Here is a 13,210-nt window from a genome sequence, read left to right on the forward strand (position 1 = left end):
CCCGGACGCCTAACGCAAGTTTCTTTTCCTCTTTTTGGCAGGGGTACGGAGGTAGAGCAAGGGCCAGCATGAGGGTGGGCAGCTCCGACAGGGGTAGGAACTGGAACGAACTGCAGGAATAAGGCCAGCCTCTCTTGGTACGAAGATGGGGAGACTAAGGCCCAAAGAGGGTCTGAGACTTGCCCAGGGGCGCGCAGCGGGGCGGCCGCCGAGCTGGCCTCTACCCTGTGTGATGGGTCTGGCACAGGCAGAGCCAGAGCCTTCTTGCTGCGCGACTTTGGACAAGACTCTTCCCTGTTCGTTTCCCTGGCTTTTGTTGAAAGAAATGACAGGTTGGAGCGGATCATTACCTACGTTTGGAAAGCTTCTGCTTCTCAGTAAGAAAGTTGGAAAGGAAAATTGCTGATAACAAACCTGGGCTGTTTTGGAGCTGAGAAGAGAAGCTGAGATTGGCTGCAGTGAAAAGAGACATTGTTTCTGCCCTCTAGAACAGAAGGAAAGGAAATGACTGAAACTGAAGCATGAAGGACTGAGGTTAGATACATATAGGGACTTCCAAAGCGAAATTTCGAGGCACCTCCTTTGGAGTTGGTGGGTTTTATTTTTTGGCTGTTGGTTTTGTTTTGTCAAGAAACAGAATTTCTACCTATCCATTTGATGGGGCCTAAGTCTGGCTTACTTACCAATAGGGGATGGACCCCATGGTCTTTGGAGGATTATTTGGGTTTATTCCCAGGGGTGGTCTCAGTTCTTCAGAAAGAGGGAGAAGGTGCCCATGTGAGGACTTTAGGCAAAGACCCAAAGTCCAGTGGTTTGCATTTGAAACATGTGATTTGGGTTGTTTCTTGCAAGGGGGTTTCATCAGCTCTCATCAGCCTGCAGAGTCCGCCAGAAGTGCCAGGGTTTCCAGAGAGACTGGGAATGGTCCCGGCACTGTGGCTGTCATGCTGAGAGGGTGTTTTGGAAACTGGTGCACACAAAGGACATTTCAATTTACCCCCATGAAGTGGAGAAGAAAGACTATTTTTTAAGCATCCAGCTGAGTCACCAGCTGAATTTCAGGTCCTTTTTATGTTTCCTCAGTCCAGGAGGTGGGACAGATCTGGAGAATGAGAGTTAGAAGAACTTGGATTGAATCCTCAGCCTGGCTTCAGTTCTGAGTGCCTCAGTTTTCCCCTCTGTAAAATGGGAATGGTAATGCCACTTTAAGGCTCAAGTGAGGTGGCATCATAGAAAGTTTTTAGGCTACATTTTAAGTTTGGAGATGAGGAAACTGAGGCCCACAGAAAGGAAGGCATAACAACAATAATACCGTTGATAATAATAGCTAATGGTTATGGAATGCTATATTCCAGCCACTATGCCAGGGGTTTTACTGCATCGAGTGAGGTCTGGGAGGGCAGGAGCTCTTGTTCATCTTGTCCCCAGTCACCCTCCCCGTGCCTAGTACAGAGCCCTACACATAGTAGGTACTCAGTACATTGTTGTTGATCACCTAGTGTTCACATCATTGCCATAAGATGGGTGCTATTGTTGTTTTCATTTTACAAATGAGAAGCTTGAGATTCAGAGAGGTTAAGTCACTCATCTGAGGTCACACAGCTCTTCACGGGGATTAGTCGGTTATTACTTTGGGATTTGCAGGGGTGTGTCATCTGGTGAGAGCTGATTGTGTGCATCTCTTCCCAGGGCTGTGTTCAGTGATATTGTGTTGGTAGCTTGAAACTGACCATAATAAGGGTATTTACATTATAGAAATTAGTAAATGCCACATTCAGAGCTTTTTCTTTTTCTTCCTTTCTCCCTTCCTACCTTCCTTCCTTCCTTTCTTTCTCTCCCTCTCTCTCTCTTTCTTTCTTTCTTTCTCTCTTTCCTTTTTCTAATAAGAGAGCTGCATGTGAAGGGTGTTGGGTGATGGAAGACGAGCCTTGCTCTGCATGGCAGCCAGAAGTTGGAGGGTTCCTGGTGGTACAGGAAGACCAAGGGGAGCCAGGCCAAAAGGCCTGCACCCCACTACAGCTCCCCCGAAGTGTGGGATTTTGGAAGGAAACTTTTATGAGATGAGGCTCCTAGTCTGTGGTGTGAGTTGTGTAGTGCAGCAGCCTTCTGACTTGGGAACAGGTTGTTGAATTCCAGGCCAAAATGTCTAGCCTTTAACCTGAAAGTGACAAGAGCCCAATTTGATGGTCTTTAAGCAGGGAAAGGCTTGGTCAGAATGATGCTCTAAGATTTATCCAGCAGCATGTCCTGAAGGGATTGGAGGATGAGTTGGGGGCATGGTGGCCAGGAAGAGGCCCCGGTTGATCAGGGGAGCCAGGAGGAGACTAACAGCACCCCTGGTTTTCTGAGCACCTCCTGTGTGCTAAGACTGGCAAACACTATCCCATTACTTTACAAGCATGTCCCTGAGGACAGTGTTACCCTCAGGCTGTAGATGAGAATATAGAACATATGTTAGGAAACATATCTAAGGTCAGAACCACCAGATTTGGACCCAGGCCTCTCTGCCCCCAAACCCTCACATTTTTGCTTTCTCAGTCCCTCCTGCATTCCAGCCTACAGTCCCATATTGGCTCTGATCTTCCTTGCCAAGTGTCAGCCAAACTCCAGCTCGGCTGCAGAGAGAGACCCCCTGCTCTCGGTGGTGGTCTTGTACCAGCCCCCTGGATCCTTGCCAGCATTCTTCCCACCCCCTACTCCAAGCTGAGCCTATTGTGGGGGAGGGACCAGTGAGCAAAGCCAGAGTTGGATGCCCAGCTGTGAGTCTTCTCAGCCTTGGGACCACAGCCAAGGACCAAGGACCGGGAGGGACCTCAGGGTTCAGGAGGCTGCACTCAGCCCCCCACCCCTCAATCAGGGATTCATTCGGAGGGTAATGCTTTACTTGTGGGTGCAGATCCAACTCTGTCCCTAATGTGCTGTGTGACTTTGGGCAAGTTGTGTAACCTCTCTGAGCCTTTTCTCGTCTGTTAAATGCCCGATTATGAGGCTCCAATCAGATAACACATGCCATGTCCCAAGATGTTAAGAGTGGCTAAGGCAGGGATTGCTTCCTTTCCTTTTTTGTGACCTTCACATAATCCTACATGTTGTATAATGGCTATATGTGCCATGTGAAAAAGCACATGGTGTCAGAGTCTAAAAAGAGGAAGAGAGAAGTTGTGGGATGGGGATACGGAATGTCACAGAATGTCAGAGCTGCCAAGGCCCTCAAAGAGCCCAACCACTCTTCCCAACTTTCACAGGCGGGAAACCGAGGAGGGCCAGGCCCAAGGTCTCATCAGAATGAAGCCCTGCACAGACGTGCAGCAGTGGCTTTTTTTTGTTTTGCTTTGTTCTTTTAAGAATAGTAAATGTTCATTTTCCTCTTATTTTTTATTTTTATTTTTATTTATTTATTTATTTTTGGCTGTGTTGGGTCTTCGTTTCTGTGCGAGGGCTTTCTCTAGTTGTGGCAAGCGGGGGCCACTCTTCATCGCAGTGCGCGGGCCTCTCACTATCGCGGCCTCTCTTGTTGCGGAGCAGAGGCTCCAGACACGCAGGCTCAGTAGTTGTGGCTCACGGGCCTAGTTGCTCCGCGGCATGTGGGATCTTCCCAGACCAGGGCTCGAACCCATGTACCCTGCATTAGCAGGTAGATTCTCAACCACTGCACCACCAGGGAAGCCCTCTTATTTTTAAAACAACTGTTATTTTTAGAAAACACACATAAGGAAAAAGAGTAAACTTGCCTTAGTTTTCTACCTAATAATAATTATTGTAAACATTTTGGAGGAACTCTCTCTCTTTTTCCCTTCCTCTTTCCCTTCTCTTCCTCCACATTTTACTGTGTTTTTCTTTAACGGACTCACACTAGATACACATTATTTTATAACTGGCTTGTTCACTTAACATATCACAATTTTTTACATCACTTTATTGTCTTCTACAGTATGACTGTTAATCACTGCATAATATTCCTTTGAGTGGAAATATCATCATTTATTTTAATGATCCTCTGTTATTGGACATTGAGGTTGTTTCCAACCTTTCCACCTACTGTAAGATTCAGTCGCAAAGTGATTAAGATTGTAGTGTCTGGTTTCAGACAGCCTGATTCAAACCCAGCTTACTCTCCTGTGAAATGGGCATAATTCCTACCTCCTTGGATTGGTATGAGGATTAAATAATGAGCTTCTAATCCATGGAAGGGCCTTTACATAATAGGCGCGCAATAAAGTTTTTCTGTTAGCAATGCGTTCCCGTCACATGCACATTTTTTTTGTTTGATTCTTTCCATGGAACATAAATTTGAGAGTGTGGGTGTGTGTGTGTACGAGTGTGTGAGCATGAGTGTGTTTTCCTCAATATGACCACACCCTCCTCATAACCCATGTTTCAGCTGGCTGAGGAAGGCCTGTTTCCTCCCATCCTTAACGATTCAAGGTGGAGACACAGTTTCTAGCTGGGTCAGTGACCCCCAGACCTGGTTTGGGGGCCACAGGGAGAAGAATCACTGGGATATGGCAGCATTTCTCTCCACTTCGTTGGGAGGGCTGGCTGTCCCCTTTTATGTAAAGGACTCAAAGCTTGAGCTGTGGTTGATATTGGGAGAGCCAGGAAAATTAAACTCAGTCCTGCAGGGAGCAGGCCATATGGGCGTTTCATGAATATGGCCAAAGTCATTTATTCATGAGCTCTGTGCCAATTGGGCACTGGCCAGGGCTTTAGGTACATAGCCTCATTGACCAAGGATCCTGTAAAGCCCCATTTTACAGATGAGGAATCTGGAGTTCAGAGAGGTTAAGTGACTTGCCTAAGGCCACACAGCTTTCAAGAGAGAACCTGGAAGCCTCTGATTATTCACAAAGCCCATGTGCCCTGAACACCTGCTCCCCGCAGCCTCCCGTCAGCACAGTGTTTCTGCCTGTGTGGGCAAGTGGAATCAAGAACTTAGGAGATTTTATGCTAGAAGGTCACTTCTGATAACCTCAGAGAGACTCTCATTAAGCCTCAAGCCTCCAAAGCTACGAGAGGGAAAAGCTTTTGTCCAGCATCACTCAGGCTGGAACTTGGGTCTCCACTTCCCAAGCCAGGCTTCCGTAGGTTCTTCTGGGTTCACTCCTGAAATCCTCCCCTGCTTCCTCACCCCCACATCCCTGTGGATTTTAACTATGGGGGTAAATTCAGCAACCTGGGCAGGAAGGAATGGGTGACCTTGGGATGGGTTTTCATTTCTTCCCCAGGGAAGGGAGATATCAGGAGCTCAAGGAGGGGCAGAGGGTGAAATAACAGCCTTCAGCCCCCATGAATCCTGAAGTCGCCAGCCCCTGGTTTCCCCCAGGATGGCTGAGAAGCCTGGTGGCTCCACTGTACGCGCTGGACCTCAGGACATCGTGTGAAGGAGTGGCTGTCCAGGGCTCATCACATCAGCAAGCAATGCCCATCCCAGTCCTGAACCGTGTCCTGGGAGGCACGGGAAGACTTTAAGAAAGAGATTCACCTTCCCCACTTAGGTGGGGCTTAAGAATGACTGTGGAGGGAGGGAGCAGGGAGGGTGGGCAGTGGGAAAGTGGGTGAGAAATGGCCACCACGGCGTTAGAGCATCATGACCCAGGGGCTGGAGGAACAAATGGCCAAGGGCTTACTGGGCTGCTGTGGTGAGGACTGGCAGGCTTGTGCAGCCGCAGCGCTCCAGGCATGCTTCTGATGGAAGTACTCAAGCCCTGGCAGTAGGGGCCAAGGTGTTTTGTTTGCTCTTTTGTTTCTCCTGGGTGACCAGGAACTAATCTCTTCCCCATCTCTGGGCCTCAGTTTGCTGACCCGTACTATGGAATTATACCCCTGTCCTGCCTACTTCCCAAAGTGATTCTCAAGCATCTAGTGCTATGAAGGATGAGAAAGCACTTTAGAAAACTGAAAGGCTCTGTGAGGAACCAGAGCCTCCTTATAAAGTTAGAACATTGGCTTAGTGAATTGCAATTTGTTGGTAATAAACTCCACTCCCGATTTTCTGGTGCCCAGGTTATTAATAATCTCCACAGGCTACACGGTGTGAGCACCAAGCATGGTCGTTAAAGACTCGGGTCTTTTTGTGTCTGAATCTACAGCAGCACTCACCAGCGTTGTGACTATGGGCAAGTTGCTGCAGCTCTCGGGGCCTCTGTTTACCTACCTGTAAAATGGGGATGTCACATCACCCTCACTGGATTGATGTGAGGGCCGCAAGCCGGGCTGGGGCGACTGGCTAGATTCCGTAGATCATCCAGCATGTGTTCACTGTGCTTCTCCTGTGTGTCAGGGCCTGTGCTGGGCACGGGGATGTAATGGGACACTTCACAGAGCTCCCAGTGGTCAGGCAGACAGACCTAACATCTAATTCCAAATGGCAAGTCCCTGAGGAGGGCACGTGGGGCTGGGATCTGCAAGCTGCCTGCAAGTTACCAGGGAGAAGAATTGGGGTTGGGTGATGAGGGCGAGCACCGGGTATTTGTCCCGGGGACACCAAGGATCCCCGTATTGCCCGAGCACGCTGAGGGCGAAGAGACTAGAGCGGCGGCCAGGGTGTGGAGTTTCATCTTCTTTCTCAGAGCAGTGGGCAACTAGCAGAGTGTTTTAAGCACAGAAGGGCCGTGTTTGGACACTTCCATTTTGGAAAGAACCCTTGGTGCAGGGTGAGGAATGGACTGGAGGGACCTAAGAGCTTTCCAGGAGAGGCCGTTGCAGAAGGCCACGTGGGGATGCAGAGATGGGATGGATTCTGGTGACACTGAGGAAATAAAATCAATAGGAGTTGATGATGGATTGGTTTTGGGATGTAAGGGAGAGGGGAGTATCCAGGATGATGGTCGGTTCTGGCTTGTGCACTTGAGTGAAAGATGGGCCAAGCTGCATGGGGAAGGGTGGGTTTGAGGGTAGCAGTATAATGAATGAGCTCAATTTGGTCAAGTATTGATAGAATTTGGCCGTGGGTGGAGATGGTGTGCCGGCAGGGGGCACCACACAAGCCAAGGCAGGGAGGAGGGTTGGTAAGAAGTGGGTGTCAAGGAGATGGAACAGCATGCACAGGAGGCTGTTTCCCTTGGGGTTTGGCAGCTGCCGCTAAGTTGGGTTCGGGGTTATCCAGGGGCCATGGGGCGTGCCTGGCATCAGCAGCCACCTGGCGTTGATGGCAGTGCTGCCTGGGTTAATGGCCAGGGAGGGAGGGTGAGTGAGTGACGGGGTGTCAGGGGAGCCCGCCCCTCACACAATGGCCCACATGGTCACCAGAACTGGCAGGGAGGGGCCTCATTAGGGTCTGGCTCTGTTGCACGTTTGGCTGGGCTGCGGGTAGAGTCCCACCACCCAGATGAGGGTAAAAGTCAGGGAAGGGGATGGGGTGATAACTGGGATGAGGGCCGCCGGTTCTAGCTTTGCCAGATACTCACAAACTGACCTTGGGAGTATTCATTCATTCATTCATTCATTAGTTCGTGTTCCAGACCCCCAGCTCTGCACTTTGTAAGTGTTACCTCATTGGATCTTGGCAGCAGTGCTGTGGGGTGGCTACTCTTCTTATCCCTGTTATAGAAATGAAGAAACTGAGGCTTGGAGAGGTGAAGCCTCAAACGTCGCAGAGTTAGCAAGAGGTGGGGCTGGGATTTGAACCCAGGTCTGCATTGACTGTAAAATGCATTTTTCTCTCCTACACGGGTGGTTCCCAAACCTGGCTGCTCACCAGAATTACCTGGAGGGCTTTTTGGACAATACAAAGGCCAAATTTTCTCCTTTTTCTTTTTGTTTCCTGAATCAGAATCCCTGGATCCTGGGCGGGGCCAGAGTTGGGAGCCACAACGTGCAGGGACGGGACACCGAGGCCACCCCTCCGCCCTGCTCCTGCCTCTCCGTCTTGGCTCGCTCTGCTCGGGGCACACACACTTGCCGTTCTCAGGGAAAGCCCCACTGGTTCCCACCTTGCCCTTTGCACTTGCCCTTCCAGAATACTCTGCCTTCAGCCCTTCTTGTGGCTTGTTCCTGGCCATCTCTTCCTTCTGGTGCCTTGTTTGAATGCCACCTTCTCACAGAGATCTTCCTGACCATCCCCAAACTCTTTGCCCCAACCCATTACTCTCTGACTCACAGATTGTCTACCAGGGCCACACATCCCAGTCACCTGGGACACTTTAAAATCGCTGATGGGGACTTCCCTTGTGGTCCAGTGGTTAAGACTCCGTGCTCCCAATGCAGGGGGCACGGGTTCGATCCCTGGTCGGGGAACTAAGATCCCTCATGCCGTATGGCAGGGCCGAAAGAAAAAAAAAAATCGCTGATGCCCAAAGACTGAGTCTATGAGTCTGGGTGAACCTAGGCATCAGTATTACTGAAAGCAGCCCATCTCACCCACTCTGTTTCTCTCCATGTTTGTTTATTGTCTGTGTCTCCACTAGAGTGGAGCCAGGGCTTGGCCTGTCTTGTGCCCTGCCATTGAAATTCAGTTCAGTCAGCCAATTCCCCACCTCCATGCTGCCTGGAAAATCCCACTCTAATTACAGGCCCAGTTGGGGCGAGGACAGTGGGTGGGATGGCAGGAATCATTGCAGCCTTCCTGAGGTGTTTAGTCGCATATTGGCAGACAGGACAGAGAGTCAGAGCTGGAAGGGTGCCAAGCAAGCATCCAGTCTGGGCTCCCATTGTACAGACGGGCACTGCCCTAGTGAGAGAGGGATCCTCAATCAAGTTCATGCCCTGGATGGTAGGGGCTACGGAGAAGACCCTCAAAGGGTTGAGGCTGCTGGAGACCTCCTTCCAGGCTCAGCATGCTGTGTGACCTTGGCCAAGCCTCTGACCTTCTCTGGGCTTTATTGTCTCCGGTCTGTACTTTGGCTGAGATGGTCCCAAGTTCTGACACTGGAAGCTTCTATGAGTCCCTTCCTGAGCGGTGCCGACCTGCAGAGGGCCTGCAAGGGGTTAAGCTCCTGCTCCCTCTCACTCTGCACGCAGACAAACCCCCTCCTTCTGACAAACACTTGTAGGAAATCAGGCTGGGCGCTTCCTGCCGAGGCGAGGCGGCCTCAGCCGCAGCAGGGGCGGGGAGAGGTGGGGAGCGATGCTAGTCTGTGAGCAGCGACTGGGGCTGGCAGAGCGGCCTGGAGGCGGGCCAGGGCGCCATGGAGGCAGGGGGCTCCCCAGGTTTGGAACAAAGACTCCACATGCAGGTCCCCTGAGCCTGGGCCAACAGGATGGTGGCGGAGCCCGAGAGAGGTGAGGGAGCCGAGGAGGGCGGGGGTTGGGGGAGCCGCCTTCCCCCTGGACGGGCCAGTCACAGGCTCTCTGGGACAGTCCGGGCAGCTGGACCAGCCCAGCCAGGAAGTTGCAGCTGTGGCAGCTGTATTACTTCTCTCTGGCTTAGGGGAGCCCGGCCCCCAGGGCAAGGGTGGATTTTGGGGGGATTTCCTCAAGCCTCAGGATGCTGGATCCCAGCCAGAGCTCTGATTCTGATCTCTGTGAACTTGGGCAAGTGCTGGTCCCTCTCTGTGCCCGGGGTGTCCTCATCTGCACATGGCGAGTTAGCCCCAGGAGCTGCTAAGGGGCTTCAGACATGATGCACGGGTGAGGAGCAGCCAGGAGGCAGCAGGGGGTCCCCACTAAAGAGTGGCCCCTTCTGCCGAGTAAGGACAAGGAGAGGAGCCAGGGATGGGCCGGCAGACCCAGCCCGGCCCTGCAGGCTGGCGGGACAAGAGTCCGCAGCAGCAAGGGGCATCTTTCCTCTTTCTCCTCGGCCTCTGCTGCCGCCGGAGAGAGCTGGGGGCAGGGTACGTCCAGAGGGGGAAGTGGCTGTGCTACACGGCTGGCTGGCGGGAACTGGTTTCTACACGGCTGGCGGGAACCCCTTGAGAACAGTAGGTCTGTGCCCTGCCAGCTGCTCAGGGAGAGCTGCCGAGTATGGGGCTCTGAGCTCAAAAGCCCAGCCTTTCTGGAGGGGCCCAGCCACTTGGTAAGGGGGTCTTCCTTCCCCTTCCTCTCGCCGCCCCACCAAGTCTGATGGACTTGGTTTCGGAGTCACAAGCCCTGGATTTCAATCCCTGGCCACACTTCCGGGCTGCGAGGTCTTGTGAAAGGCAGCCACCTCTCTGCGGCTCAGTTTCCACATCTGGGAGATGTCAGGGACTGGGTGGGAGCAAGGGGGGTGGTGCCTCGGAGAGCTCTGGCTGGAGAGTAAGGGGCTTGGGAGCGCATGAGGAAGCAGAGGTGGGCTGCGTTGCTGAAGTTGGCAGAGGAGAACCTGGGGATTGAGCCATAAAGGGAAGGGTCTCCACTTTTGGACCTGGGGGCAGAGAAGCCCCCTGAGGGTGGCTGAGCCACTCGGGAAGGGGACAAAGAGACCACAAGGGTCTCGCAGACCCTCGAGAGAGCCAGCGGCAGAGGTGGTGTGGATGGAGGGAGGAGACGTACAAAAGGACGGGGAGTGGGTGGTGCCTCCTTGGGGGGCTAGTTTCTCCAGGGCTGGCAGGGCCCCCGGAGCCCTGGAGAAAGCAGTCCCACAGGGACAGCCCACCCCTTGAGGGGACTTAGTGCTCACGGGGCTCTCCTGGGCTCAGCCTCCCAACCCCACTGGGCCTTCACCCAACCCCACTGCCCCTCGGGAGCAGCCCTGTGCCCTCGAGAAGGCTGTCTAGAACCACCCTGTCTTTGGCCGCCATTCAGGGACCCCTGCCATAGCTCTCTGTCTAGTTCTGTTCGTACTTTCAGACCTCTGTGCCTTTGCCTGTGCTGTTCCCTCTGCCTGGAATGCTCTTTGTCTCTCAGGCCCAGCTTAGTGCTTCCTTCGACAGTAATCATTCTGTACCGCCCCCCCATCTGAAATTTTGGAACGCTTTTACTCAGGTCTGTATTCCTCATGTCTTGTGTGGTGCTTGGCACACAGTAGGAGATCATAGGTTTTCTTAATTTGCACCCACTGGGTGCTCAATATATATCTTTGTTACTCTGAAGTGGGACCTCAGGGAGGAGGAGGGGGTTAACTGTTTGGAGTCTGTGGTCCTCAGAAGCCAACAAGTCAACCAGGAACCTCAAAGTTCACTTAGCCCCGTCCCCTACCTCCCAGCCCACCCTAACAGGGCGCCACTCCCCATGGTTGCGAGAGCAGGTGGCATTTTCTCCATCTTACAGTGAGGAAAACCTAAGCCCAGCAGTTCACGGTGAAGCAGCAGCACCAGGCCCAGAAGCTGGTCTCCAGACACCCTGCCTGCTTCTCTTTCACAGCAGCCCAGTGAGCAGGCATCCTCGTCCCAGCGTGAAGTCAGCGCGTGCTTGGCACTCATGTGTGTTTGTTGACTGACTGGCTGACCGACCGGTCCTGGACTCCATGGCACCCAGGGCTGTGGCGTGTGCAAAATGCAGAGCTTTCGCTCATGAGAGGCTCACAAGTTTGGGGGCCTGGGGAACATGTGCAAAACTCCAGCCAGTGACCGCAGCTGCCTCCAACCAGTGGCTTTCCCTGGTCACAGTGAGATTTCTGCAATGACTGAGTCATCCCAGGAGACAGGATGTTCCTCTTTGTGCACCCGAGGCCTCTGTGATTGGACGGGCTGCTCTGTGGCACGGCTAGAAAAAAGCCCTTTAGAAGTCAAAAAAAACCCACACGCCTCCCCCAGCCACTTCCTTGGCGGAGGTTTCAGAAAGAGAAAAGCAAAGGCTTTTAGCACCTTCCACACCTGCCATCGTGGCAGGGTCCAGAAGGCCTAGTCAAGGTCAAAGGGTGGGCCTTGCCTGGGGCGCTGGTTTAAAATGCGGACTCCTGGGCCCTGTCCCTTCGGGTTGACCTTAGGGATCTGCATTCTTAGAGGATTCTTAAGAGCACTCAAGCTGGCAGGGATTTCCAAGAGGGGTACAGGCCCCCCGAGAGGGTGTGGAAAGCAAGCTTTAGAACTTCCTTTTAAAATATTTATTTTCTATTAGATCTTTTTAAAAATTCAGTTTCAGATATATTTTTTCTAACACGTAATATATTCGTGTGAGAATGCATGCAGGTGATGTTATAAGAAATACATGTTAGGTATATGAGCAAATATATTTTTAATGATGAGTTGTGTGATTAAAAAAAAAAAAACCCTGGAGACCACTCACTGGGCCAAAATCGACAGTTCCAAATCTTGCTGTCACTAACCAGCTGGGTGATCTTGGTCAAGTAACTATTCCATGCTAAGTTTTAGTTTTCTCACTTGAAGAATAGTTTTCCTATGACCTACTTACCTGTTTGGGGTGAGGGCAGATCGAGAACAGGCAGTAAAGCTTCTAGCCTGGGTGGCACAGCGAGGGCCCAGCATATGTGGTGGGGGTCATGCGGAGGCTTACAGGGTGATCTGGGGGAAATTCAGGGAGGAGGGAGGAAGATTGTGTCGGGGGAAGAGGGTGAGGCCCCTGAGACCAGAGCGGGGACAATGTTAGTCCCCGTTCCTACCCCAGCCCTTGAGAAGGTGGCAGCCAATCCCTGGGGGACTCTCTATCCAGAAATAGTTGCCTGCTGACTTTTCCCAACGGTATGAACCAAGGCTCTGACCAAGACCCAATCGCACACGAGGCTGCAGGGACAAACACAGGGCGTGTCTGTCCTGGGAGGCCTGGAGTTATTCTCATTGTCTCCATGGCACGGAGGGAAGAGCCGGGACCTGAGCTGCAAGGTAACCTCTCATGCCAGCCTTGTTCCGACCCATGTGCGGCTTCAGCCAAGGACCCTCTGCTCTCTGGGCCTCAGTTTTCCTGCCCGTAGAGTGGGCGCTTTGCATGAGCTCCTTGGGTGGGACCATGCCGCTGCTCTGTCAGCCTTGTGTTTCCAGGGCTCAGAGGAAGCACTTGGGGGTGTTGGCCATAGCGGGAGGGGAGAGGAGATGGGAGGGAGAGAAGGGAGAGAGGGAAAGGAGGAGAGGACAAAAGGCAGGCGGGGAGGAGCCCTTCTGCAGCCATCCTTCCCGTGCCACAGGTCTCTGTGCAACCAGGCTCTCCCTCTGGTTCATTCTCCCCAGGCAGCCAGAGAGAAACTTCTAACTGCACTTCGACGTGCTCTCCCGTGGTCTGCATGCCCACACTCTCTGCAATCAGAGCCCCAGCTCCTGCCCCCACTAGCACAGCCATCGGGAAACCACTTAGATGTTGCCCCCTCCTGCCTCCAGGCCTTGGTACTTGATGGAACCCCTGCCTGAAAATTTGTTTTTAATTGAGATGAAATTCATATAACATAAAATTTAACCATTTT

At 52.4% G+C, this 13,210-nt stretch overlaps 1 protein-coding gene across 1 annotated transcript in view; it reads left to right on the forward strand.

Moving 5' to 3' along the window:
• The first annotated feature begins 9,132 nt into the window (after window positions 1-9,132).
• Window positions 9,133-13,210, forward strand: part of AKNA (AT-hook transcription factor) — a 42,005-nt gene continuing 37,927 nt past the window's right edge. The window contains exon 1 of the mRNA XM_061201007.1: window positions 9,133-9,219. The gene's annotated coding sequence lies outside the window, so the exon portion shown is untranslated. The remainder of the gene's footprint in view (window positions 9,220-13,210) is intronic.

The sequence above is a fragment of the Eubalaena glacialis genome, chromosome 9, assembly GCF_028564815.1.
Source record: "Eubalaena glacialis isolate mEubGla1 chromosome 9, mEubGla1.1.hap2.+ XY, whole genome shotgun sequence".
Taxonomy (NCBI): domain Eukaryota; kingdom Metazoa; phylum Chordata; class Mammalia; order Artiodactyla; family Balaenidae; genus Eubalaena; species Eubalaena glacialis.